General features: G+C 40.9%; 1 protein-coding gene across 4 annotated transcripts in view; it reads right to left on the reverse strand.

The window, feature by feature from the left end:
• The window catches only part of TENM1 (teneurin transmembrane protein 1), a 385653-nt gene that overhangs the window by 232724 nt on the left and 139858 nt on the right, over positions 1-13071 (reverse strand). The gene's annotated exons all lie outside the window — the stretch shown is intronic.

Genomic DNA, 13071 nt, shown 5'->3' on the forward strand with positions numbered 1-13071 from the left:
TCAGGCTGTCTGTAAAATGTTATTGTAACATATGAATTCATTTAAAATCCTCTTATGAAATAAAGAATATTCACAGATTTGAATTTGTATGTAAATTCTTCAGTGCTGCGGTGGTTAAAATAAATGAAGCAGCACTCACGTAATTTGTCATAGCATTTTTTTGAACAAATAAATCAGAGTGACATTGAGTTACAGCACAGAAACCATCTGATTTCATCAGCTGTAAATCCCATTTAGGAAAATACCTGTGAAAGAAACAGACAGGTTACAAGAATAAACATCCTGCACTTCAAATCAAAACAGAGAATAATTCAATCAAGCCCTCTTCAAAACCACTAAGTAATAAACATCTCCCACGAAATAAGGTTAACAGATTTACACTACTATGTTAATATATTTGTCAGTTAGGCCTGGGAAAAGGTTCTAGCAGAGACTGTCAGTGAGGCAATAATGACACACACCTGGAGAGAAGGTTCTGTGGTATTAAAAGCAGAGGAGCTGGCAGTCAACATCAGACCAGACTGTAAAATGAATGCAGCTCTTAGTAGGAGCTTTAAGGAAAGGCTGTTGTGTTTGCATAATCACTGTTCTGTTACTTGCTAGTACTGTTGTTGCCCAAGACAATTTAGGAGTGTCCTCCTGCTGTTGCTGCTACCTTGAAGACACTAAGCACCTGTTTCTACTGTTCACTCAGGAGAGACTCCAAAATCTATTATGCAGGAGCAAGAGAGCCAGGGGAAAAATTATGAGCAGCTGAGCAAGGAAATCCCTCAGAGACAGTGTGAAGATGCTACCATTACTTTTTAAGGATTGCTGCAACTATTGCTTTACTAACAAATAGCTGACAACATCTGAATACGTTGCTGCCAGTGAACTGTCATGCTATTGACAGGAAAGGCCTCCAGCCCCTAAACTGGTGGCTCACATTTGCTAGTATTCCTGCTGCCAGGAAACTTCTCACCCTTCTACAGAGTGTAACTAACTTTTAAGTAATACATTACTAACCCTTAAGCTTTGAAGACTTCAGTCTTTGTGTTTGCATCATATTTACCACAATGAAACCTGCCAGCTTTTACATCCTATTTTCATACACACTTGTACACACACAGTCATGCTGACTGGTATGGAGAGTTTCCAAGTGTTCTTCAGAAAGGAAAGGGAAGAGCTCTCAGGGCTTTTAGGCCCTGAAATGTCCCATTCTAGGAGCCTGTTTTATACACACATGTGCCAAGGGCAATGCACCTCCCATGGCAAACATTTTACCTCCATGTTACACACTCCCACCCACAAGATAGAATCTTTTGCAAATTTCAGTTTGCATGATAGCAATCAGATCAGGAATGGAAATGTGGCAGGAGCTGGTATGAAACAGTTATAATGACCCTAGGGACAGTTACCAGGCAGCAGTGATCCAACCAGTTAAACTTCCTCCTGCAGTGGGAAGTTCTGGAGTCTACTGCCTCTTCTTTCTCACAGCCAACTGCACAGTCACTTCTCGTGTAAGCTTTCCCAGATGGTGGGGCACAGCCCAGAAATTGGCTTTGAGGGGATTGCCTCATACTGACTGAGAAACCTCCATTGCCCACAGGGAAAAATAAGTCACTGACCTCCAGTGGAGCCCAAACAAGCACCTCTCTTCAACTGCCCCAACTGCTTCCGCTGCTCTGTCCCCTCCCTATGCTAACCCAATCCCACAGCTGCTCTCACTCTTCCCAGACAGCTCAATTTAAATTCTCTGTTTCAATATGCAATTCCTCTGTAGGCTCAGTGCTTGTGGCATTCCCTGTGAGTGTGGAATGTATGCGGTATGTGTTTGTTATACAGTAACTTCTTTTGGTTGTTGTTTCCAAGGGTTTTTTATTTTCATACCAGTATCTCATTCTAGCAAGGCTACTTAGGGTGGAATTCTGATGATCCCCAGATCCCTGGAAGGAACTACCTTTGTGCTTCATTTTCAGCAAGTATTTTGTTAAGAGCTGTGACTGATGCATTGTCTTCATGCTGGAAGGTGAATGGTCTTTTGTGAATAGTGACAGCTGGTTTAGATGGCAGGTGACAAATGGCATCAATTTCCTAATGACACACAATGCTAATCCCAACCAGAGACGCAAGAGCCAGTGTCGGGAGTCAAGCCAAGAGTCAGAGCCAGAGTCAGAGGCCAGGGGCAGAGATCAGGAGCAAGGAAGGAAGGCAAGAATCAGGAACAGGTCAGGAAAGCAGGAACCAGGGACAAGTCATGAAGGTAGGGCTCAGGTGTCAAGCATGAAGGCAGGGTCCAATGTAGCAGCCACATAGGAATTCACCTAGTTGCACGGACAACTTCCTATCTCTCTTTCTGGCTTAAATAGTGTACTTTGGCCCAATCAAGGACTCTGGAGTTCCTCCTGTCAGGTTCCTGCTGGTAGTACCTTTAGTGGAGCGTAAGGACTTAGGGATCACAGTTCTCCAGTCCCTAGTAGAGCTGTTGGGTGGCACTGTGGATGTGGCAGCAGCCTGGAAGCCTGTGGGCACCTGTGGAGGATTTTCCCCTACAGTATTAGGATTCAAAATGTACTTGTGCATCATATTCCATGGGGGATCCTAACAACTAGTTTATATATATCAGAAAACAATTCCTAAGCATCTTAGAAAATTAGAGACCTCAGTAAATTAAATCACTCGAGACAGCAGTCCACAGCACTTACATAATCTACTAAAACACTTCATATAATAATTAATCTTAGTAAATCTGATATCCTGGTATCAAAGAATTAGAGGCTTCCAAAATTTTAGACACAACCCATTTTTGTGGTGGGACCATTCCCATCCTTCCCAGCAATTGATCAAAGCCATTCCCTTATTTTGCCTTGTCATAATCGAACATTCACTCCAGAGAAAGTTTGTTGGGTTGCCGCTTATCCCATAATTTGCATGACAGCCCAGAATTTATGTACCTGATCTCTGCCATCCCTAAGAGTCAAAATCTTCAGGACATTCACAAATTGAGGCTTCCTAATTGCCATAAGGCTGGCAATAGCCATTTCAATAAAGGGACACATTTTGGCGGAATCAGGATAGCACTGGACAAAGCACCAGCTTTAACAATTAGAAATTGTTCAATTCATGCTTCTAAACCCAGTCAATTAGGTAGCCTCTCTCTATTCACTTTCATGGTTAAGTGCTGGCAGTGTGTTTGGCTGTGTACAGACACAAGGAGACAGGGCCTCTTTCCTAAGGAGGTTACAATCAAAGGTAAAGGGGTCTCATCTTAAGAGGTATTGAGTGCTTGAAGACGCAGTAACTGCTAAGACCTTGCATGGCTCCTTCTAAAGGTGATGGGTGGAAGAACTGTAGGATCCATATCTAAGTTCCCTCTTAGCTGCGCGGCCGCACAGCAGACTATCAAGGGCTGTGCAGGTGGGAAGAGGCGCCTCTCCCCCGGCCCTGTGCTGCGGTGGCGAGAGAGGGATGGGGAGAGTCCTCTCTCCCTGCCGCAGCCCCGGGGCAGCCTGCACCCCAAACCCCTCAGCCCCGGTCCCACCCCAGAGCCCACACCCCCAGCCAGAGCCCCCCACCCCAACCCTCTGCCCTAGACCTTAGCCCCCTCCTGCACCCCAAATTCTTCATCACATCCCAGAGCCTGCACCCCCAACCGGAGCCCTCACCCCCCACATCCCAAACCTCTGCCTCAGCCCCGAGCCCACTCCCGCACTCCGATCCCCACTGCCCCACTTCCGCTACACATCACCTCCATATTGGTGAACATAACAAAATTCATTCCGCACGTGGATGTAAAAAATTACAGGGAACATTGATCCACATAGCAATGCATAATCTAGCCCTACTACTTCTCCTTTTGCCTCACTACCACCTACTTCCTGTGCTGGCACACAGATATCTGCCATAGAGCTCAGTTTGTTCCATGCCACATGTAAATGTTATGCTTTGTGGACCCAAAATCCTGTCTATGCTTGTACAATGGTACTGCCCATTTCTGTTGGCATGTGGCGGATGGGAAGAATTTCCCCCAACAATATTAGTACTCAAAATGTACATATGCACCATATTCCCTGGGGGATTCCACTTTACTGCTGTGGGTGGGAGGAGATTAAACACTATACTTGTCAGCCTTTTGTGTGACTATATCATATAAAACCCTGATTCACAATCTAAGTGGTAGGTTGGGGAGGAGGTGATAGAGAGAGAGAAAGATTTAGGAATAGAGCCTCAGCTGGTGTAACTGGTACAACTTCATTGACTTGAGCTGAAAATCTGGCCTTGAATTTCTAATTAGTTTTTTACAGACTATTTCTAATTTGCTGAAGTTATTTTTATTTTACTTACTTTGAGACTAAGTCTACATCTCATTAACTTTATTTTTATATCACAGAAAAATGTTGCTTGTGATAAAACAATGTTTGTGTCTAAATCTGCATGCCAACGATTCCTTAGAGCGCTAAATGCACAGTAGACTGTGCAAACTAACTTCATACAAAATCATTTAAATACCTCAGGAGTAAAATTATGCATAGACATTTGTCTAAAACCAACAAGCACCTAAAGTGTGTGGGTATGACATGGGAATTAGCTTAGCTGTGAAGTTGTATCCTCCTGTTATTCTTCACATAATGCTGTCTATCCACTGCAATACCTGTCTTCATTCTTAATTGTTCCTGACAGAATACTGTTCAGATATTTTCATTTCTTAGGAAACCGAAAAGTCCATCTATGAAATGTAAATATGGTATATAATTAGTTTTCAATATACTTATTAGCATGATAGAAGTTACTGTTCACCTAAAAACATAACTACAAAATATGTCCTCAGCCCAAAATTCTCAGTTATAATATTTATGCTCAGATCATGTTCCCTGTGAAAAAACCTACAGTAGTGTCCAAGTTCAGGGAAATGCTCTGTGGCCTCATTTGTGTAGCATCATGTGATACAGAAAGAGGTATTTCAAATCTGCCAGCAAATCCAGCTTCGCCCCTGTAGGGTGACTAGTGATGGAAGAACCCATTTCAGATATGGGGTGTCGAAGCACTATGTCCCCAAAGAATTTATTTCTCAGAATTTCTCATTTCAGGAGGACAAATTCAGGAAATAAAAAATCTGTTTTCTGAGAATGTTCCTTTGAGGCTATGCTTGTTTTAACACCTCTTTGTTGTCTTTTGGAGGAACTGTATCTTATCCCTTCTTGCTATACAAAAAATAAACATTTTCATGTTGCTTTGTGTTAGGCATTCTTGCTTTGCTTACTGCGGTGGTAATTAATTCAGCTTTTTATTTGGAGATACACTTTGAGCTACTTACTCTCCAAGAGTAAGAATCCTGTGATGATAGTATCTTTAAAGAAGGAAAAATTATTTCCTCATAATTCTGCTTCTTTGAAGATAACATCTCATAGGATTCTTTTTTTTAATCAGCGTTTGGGTCTGATTTAGGGGTGGATTTTTTTTACTGTGGTTTGGATCAATCCTATTGGATGGTACTTGGTTAATATCACATGAAAATATACCTATAATCAGAGGCCATATAGCTAAATTGTTATGGAGAAAGGGAAGAAAGGAATAAGAGCCTTTAAAAACATGGATTCTTAACTTCTGCCTAGTGATTCAGGTAGCTGATGTTGTAAAGCAAAGCCAAAGAAATGATGGAGAAGATCATAGAGCATGTTACTGATTTTTTTATCTTGTTGTCGGGGGAGTAGATCCCCTTTTAAATTATCATTGTCCCTCACTTGGGTTGTAAGTTGGTTGTAGGGTTTGTACAGGGCAAAGATTTTCAAACATGGCATTGTTTTAGTAGTATAGATTTTCATAATATGCTGTCATTTTTATGGCACGTTTGAACTGTGACTGGAGTAATATTCTGAACAACCTGGTTGCCAACCTCAATTCTCTCCTATTATAATGGTTGAACACTGTAAAACTGTAACAGTGATGAGCTCCCAATATTTCAACAAGAAGCTCTATAAAGAATTTCCTCCTTATCTTCTGATAAATCTCACACACCAGGATTGCATGTGCTTGCAGAGAGGAGGGATGAGGGACCGTAGCATTTATTTGTTTATCTGTTTACACAAAATGCCTGTAGAGTAAATCGGAGGGAGTATACCCCCTGGGGAAATTCCCTGAAAGCACCTGACCCTTGGTAAAATCTGGTATATTCTAAAAGCAAAATATTTCCTCTTTCGAAGCCTTAAAATTAAAAGTAATCTCTGAAAGGGAAGATGCATAAGTACTGAGACTGGTGTAAAAGTCAACCAGAAAGAGAAAGCACCCTGATCTTTTTTTCAATTTGTAGGAGGGTTTGTAAAAAGATGATCCAATAAACTCAAGGGACCACTCCTCCTCCCCCCAAGAACATAATAGAAAGCTATTCCATACATAGTTCATTATTGATTGAAAAATATTTTTGAACAGTTAGTGTAACACACACATCTCCTGGGTGTAGTGCTCTGTCCCATCTAGTGGCACTGTGACCACTTAGAGAGAGAGATTAATGAGTTTCCTCTACAGCCGTAGCTAACAACCATATGGCTTTTAGCTCATGCAGGAGAGGCTCATGCATTTAGCTCCAGTTCTCAGGTTTGATCCCACCCAACCACGACCACAGTCTGTTGGTGTTACACTAGGAATTTGGCAGAACTATTTTCATGGCACTTTTGACAGATATTTCATTCTCCATTCTCCATCCATAAAACCAGAAATAGGCCAAAAGAAATCTGATGAGGTTCAACAAGTTGAACCAAGATGAGTCCTGCACTTAAGTTGGAAGAATCCCATGCACTGCTACAGGATGGGGACCGACTGGCTAAGCAGCAGTTCTGAAGAAAAGGACCTCGGGATTACAGTGGATGAGAAGCTGGATATGAGTCAACAGTGTGCCCTTGTTGCCAAAAAGGCTAGCGGTATATTGGGCTGCATTAGTAGGAGCATTGCCAGAAGATCGAGGGAAGTGATTATTCCCCTCTATTGGGCACTGGTGAGGCCACATCTGGAGTACTGCATCCTGTTTTGGGCCCCCCAGTACAGAAAGGATGTGGACAAATTGGAGAGAGTCCAGCAGAGGGCAACAAAAATGATTATGGGGCTGGGGCACATGACTTACGAGGAGAGGCTGAGGGAACTGGGCTTATTTAGTCTGCAGAAAAGAAGAGCGAGGGGTGATTTGATAGCAGCCTTCAACTACCTGAAGGGGGGTTCCAAAGAGGATGGAGGTAGGCTGTTCTTAGTGATGGCAGATGACAGAACAAGGAGCAATGGTCTCAAGTTGCAGTGGGGGGGGGGTAGGTTGGATATTAGGAAAAACTATTTCACTAGGAGGGTAGTAAAGCACTGGAATGGGTTACCTAGGAAGGTGGTGGAATCTCCATCCTTAGAGGTTTTTAAGGCCCGGCTTGACAAAGCCCTGGCTGGGATGATTTAATTGGGGTTGGACTAGTTGACTTCCTGAGGTCTCTTCCAACCCTAATCTTCTATCATTGTATCATTTAGTGACAAGGGAACAGTATCCTGTATTGCTACCCACTGAAGTATGCCAAAGAGAATACATTAAAAAGTAATGAACCTTAAAAGTTTTGCATTTAATCTGTAGTGCTTTGTAAGTATTTTAATTCTTTCCAGATCCTAAATTCATTATTTATTGGTATATTTCTTCACCAAATATGTACTGGTTGAATTTGAATTAGCTTGGAATCCATTATTTAATTAAATAGTATCATATGTTCTGAGAATTTATTTTCTATTTAAAAGTTCCCTGGGTATTAAAACTGCTCAGTTAGAATCAGAGCTGCAATAGTTTATCAAGTGGAGAATGAGCATCATCAAAATCTTATTTATGAAAATAAAAACACTAGAATGGATAAATATGAAAGAGTACAATGAGAAGAGATCTTAGAGTCACTGCATATTTGGCTAGAAAGACCACAACCAGAGCACTGCACACAGCACAGAAAGGCATGTAATGAAGAATTGAAAAAGATCAGGTATAGCAAGGACAACAAAGATAAATATTAAGGTGTAAGGCTAGGAGAAGCTTATAGCCCACGGCCTGAACCTGCAATAAGATGGGGGCATCTCATTCAGGATCAGGGCCTAAGATGACAAAATAACAATTAAACATGTGTGCTGGAGACAAACAGTATTGTAGCACTACTTGTTACTGTATTTAGGCCTGATCTTATGAGGTTCTCATAATCTTAATTTATTGAAGTTCTACCATTCTATGAGAGTACATTTTACAAGACATTGTCTGCATGTTTATGTGTATATGCCCTGTGACCCTACAAAGCCCTTAATTATATGTTGCCCATATCTGAACCCCTTCTATTTCTGCTATATTGTTTTGGGGACAGGATGAGCAGAACAAAAACTAGTACTCCAAATGGGGTCATACAATTGATCTATATATTGACATTATAATATTTTCAATATTATTTTCTATTCCTTTTCTTATACATCTTAACACTTTTGCCTTCCATCTTAAACATGAAATTCCTTGCTTTTGTAGAATTTTTGTGTTTGTCTTTTCCTAGTCCTACTACATTGTCAAGCTTTTTGAGTATGAAACACAGAACTCCATCTCAAAGGACGTCTACAAAAGTATAAGCAGTTCTATACAAAATTAAAACAAATTTATAAGACAATTGGAAGTTTGTAAACTCTATTAATTAAAAGATATCTCACAAACATACAGCATCTAAAGACTCACGTATATAATTTCATACCCATTTCTTTATAAAAGAAGGATGAATCCTACAAATGTCATTATTTAGTGTGTCCTACAAATGCAATAATTTACAATTGCACTACAATTAACAGAGGTCTTGTCCCACGTTATTCATTCTCAATAGTATCAATGAATATAAAATATTGAGAAATATTGCAATAATATAACATCAAAGTAATGATCTACTTCACTTATAAATTCAGTTCACTATGTTCATACATACCCCATTAAATGTTTTCTTTTAATTCTTAGTGGCAAGTGTACTACAAGAGTTCACTTGTATCCCTTACAAGCTATAGGGTACATCTGAACAGCTTCTAATTTAATTTGTGCGCCATTTTAACACAAGTAGATTTGGAAAAATAAGAATGGTAACCCTTTCCTAATATTCCTGAAAGATTTAGTCATGCTGTTTTTCTTCAAAATATTAAAGTCTAACCATATTTACAAATGAAATATGATGGTTTTAAAATGCAGGTTGCAGTTTAATTCTCATTTTAAAGCATCACCGGCTTTTATGATGACCATTGCTCTAGCTATGTAATGTGAAGAATGTGTCCCATCTACAACCTATTAAGACGTTAAGGATTTCCAAATTATAAATACCATACAATGCCTCCCTTTCTTCAGGATCTTTTCAGTATAAAATGCTAAACTGCATACCATAATCTCTAAATGACTGATATGTGTAAGATTCACCTTACAATTAGCTCGTATAAAAGTATATCCATTCCATACAGAATACCAGTCTAAAACAGAATGGTGGGGTAGAAGTTACAGCACCATAACGAGACTTCAGTCAACAAATATTTTTTTCTGAAGGAAATGCTTTGTGAGTATGGGCTCAGTCCTGTTTGCTATTGTATACCGCCTCTGAAACACTAACTGCCCTTGTTTCCCATTGACTTCAACAGCAATTGTGAACAGTACTCAGAGACTCAAGATCAGACTATTTTAAATTTCAGAATATATTGGCTAAATTTCCTTTTGGAGTAACTACTTTAGTGGAGTAACCTGAGCACAGAATTTGACCCATTATTTTCACTCGAAAGACTACAACACTGTAATGATTTCAACTTAGTCATTTTAAAAAAAATGAGTGGCCCCAATCCTTCAGCATGCATATAACTTTATGCGGAGACACTCCTGCAGTAGTTGCTACTAGTGATGGTTGGATAGATGTTAAACAAAGATCTTTATCAGAAGACATCTCTAACATTCTTATAACTTCAAAATGTTCCTTTACATCAACCAGAGAGAGACTATGTCGAATCTTCCAGGCAACAAGACCTAGATCTCATAGAAGGTTGTACAGGTTGTGCTGTAGCTTGTTGAAGGCAGAGCTGCTGCTGTCAACAGCGCAGAAGTAAGGATAGCATGGCATGGTATTGCCACCCATACTTCTGCACTGCTGCCTGCAGAGCTGGGCTTTCAGTCAGCAGCCACCGCTCTCCAGCTGCCCAGCTCTGAAGGCAGTGCAGAAGTAAGGGTGGCAATACCACGGCCCTCCTTAAAATAACCTTGCAACCCCCCTGCAACTCTCTTTTGGGTCAGGATCCCCAATTTGAGAAACGCTGATCTCATCAGTGAAATCTGTATAGTATAGTCTAAAAGCACAAAAAAGACCAGATTTCACGGTCCGTGACGTGTTTTTCATGGCTGTGAATTTGGTAGGGCCCTAATAATAACACCGTGTACGATATCATGAAAGTTTTAACTGTTACCATATGGTAACACCCAAAGATACAATTACATCAGTGCTTGTTTACATAAAATAAACACTTGAAAAGAGGAGTGAATAACTAGAGCACATGCAGAATTTTTGTTTGGGTGATCTTTCATACTTTTTTTTTTTAAATGTCTGTCGTATTATCATTAGAATTATAGCTTTGCTTTGTACTATTTGTATCTACATTTTCTAAATATCAATTCACTCTTTATATGATATTGACTTTAAAGTTATATTTTCTAAGATACTGAAATGCTCACATTTGTGTAATTTAATAAGATAGCTATTAAAAACAGAGCTACCCTCCTTGGCCTTTCCAGCCTCAAACTTGTGGGCAGAGTGACGGCAGACATAGGCACATATGCCAACTTTTCCGAAATGGAGGCCAGTTTAAGATCTTAGAGGCCAAAATAGTGTGGTTCAACATGCTGCTGCAGCAGATACAAAAGGGAGCCTCCTTGGTGATTGTGGCAGACAGGTCAAGGAAAATTGTAAACTGAGAAATGAAAAGGCATTATAATCATGGTGGTGACATCTGGGAGCCATTCAGGAGGTTCATACGATTGCCAGGGAGGTTCTGCTCTGAAAAAGTGATTTTGTCAGACATTGGTTATATGTTTAATTTGGACATCCAACACTGGTTTGATGGGTGGCTATCAAAGGTTTACTTAGCAGGCCAAGCAGCTGCTCGTTGTATCTGTTGGCCTGGTTTACTATTTATAGGGTGTGGGAAAGAAGGGGAAGGGTAATTTTGGTCAGTTTGTGACTGAGATTTCAGAGGAGGGATTGTTAACTTGCAAGTTTAATTGTGGGTGATGGGGTCAATCACTGTCATGGACAATGACTTCCACTAGTGGTGACTGCTAGGGTATAGCATAGTGTAGTGGTTCTCAACTGAGGGTCTGCGCTGAAGCTCCCTGGGGGTGCCACGAGTTGGATTTGGGGGTCCACAGTAACCACCACTGGGCTAAAGCCCTGATCCCCAGTGCCTCCTGCGGGGCTAAAACTGGGAGCTGCGGGGCTGAAGCCTGGAGCCCTAAGGTGCCCCCAACGGGCTACAGCTGGGAGCTGCAGGGCTAAACCCTGGAGCCCTGAGCCCTGGTGCCTCCGCAGAGCTAAAACTCTGAGCCGCGAGGCTGATGTCTCAAGCCCCACAACCAGGGGTGCTGGAACAATTTTTATAGTGGGGGTGCGGAGAGCCATTGAACCAAACTGTAAACCCTGTATATAATGGAAACCCCTTCAAGCCAGGGGGTGCTGCCACACCTCCCATCCCCCCTAGTTCCAGCACCTATGCCCACCCCCCCAGGTGGCTGAAGCCCAAGCCCATACCCTGGGAGTTGGGGTTAAGGTTTTGGCATCAGCTCTGCCCCCAGAGACCAGTATGCGAGGGCTCACTCCTTAGTTAGACTCCAGTGAGTCTAATACCAGCCGTGCAGGTTATGTATCTCCATTTACCTGGTGTAAAGGAACTATTTCAGTGGGAGCAGGACAAGTTACACAGCACAGGGAAAATTGTTGTAAACATAAACAAATATTAGATGTGGATACATTTTTAATTCAACCATCAGCTTCAAAACAACAAAACCCACAGAGCGATGATACTGAAGTTCCTTCAACAAGTTCAACCACCATAATGGCTGAAGAACACCGAGGAGGTGACGTGAGTAAGAAACATAAAGCCATTATTAACCTTGGAAAATTTAGGAAATACAAAGATAGCTATTTGAATTTCAGTTTTATTTGTTCTGGAAGTGGAGATATACCTCAACCACAGTGTGTAATTTGTGCACAAGTACTGTCCAATGAATGTTTGAAACCCTCCAAATTACAGAGATATTTAATTACAAAGCATGAAATCTATAAGGATAGGCAATGTTCATTTTTTGAGCGAAAGGCCAAAGAACTGTTTGGTACTAAAGCAGTAATGAAATACCCAACTACTGCGGATAAAAAGCTTTAAGGTCATCCTACATAGTAGTGCAGAAAATTGCTAAAACAAAAAAATCGCATATGACTGCTGAGACTTTGATAATGCCCTGTGTTATTGAAACAACAAAGGAAGTGTTTGGAGAGGAGAAGGCCAAGGTACAGTCAAAAATACTGATGTCAAATGACACTGTCAAACAACGGACGACTTCTATGTCAGAAGAAGTTTTGCAGTGCATTCATCAGCTGTATGACAATGATTTGACAATGAATCCACAGACATTTTGAAAATGTCCCATTTCTTGCCTATGTTCAGTATGTGTGGAATAAGGAAATAAAGGAAAACTTTTTGTTTTGAAAGAGCTAAAGACAACAACAAAGTCAGATGACATATTCAAACTGTTAGACGATTTTATGATCAGAAATCAGCTAGATTAATTGCATCGGGGTCTGCACTGATGGAGCCAAAGCAACGACTGGAAAGTAGACTGGTGTTGTGCAAAAAATAAAAGCCGTTGCACCTCACGCTATTTGGACACAATGCTTTTTACACCGAGAGGTGCTTGCTGTGAAAGATATTGAACCAAGTCTTCCCAATGTTCTGAACACAGCAGTAACACTCATTAATTTTACTAAATCCAGAGCAACAAACTCCAGGTGTTTTGCTGCATTTTGTGAGGAAGTGGCTGCAGAGCACCAT

This window comes from Emys orbicularis, chromosome 9 (assembly GCF_028017835.1).
Source record: "Emys orbicularis isolate rEmyOrb1 chromosome 9, rEmyOrb1.hap1, whole genome shotgun sequence".
NCBI lineage: Eukaryota > Metazoa > Chordata > Testudines > Emydidae > Emys > Emys orbicularis.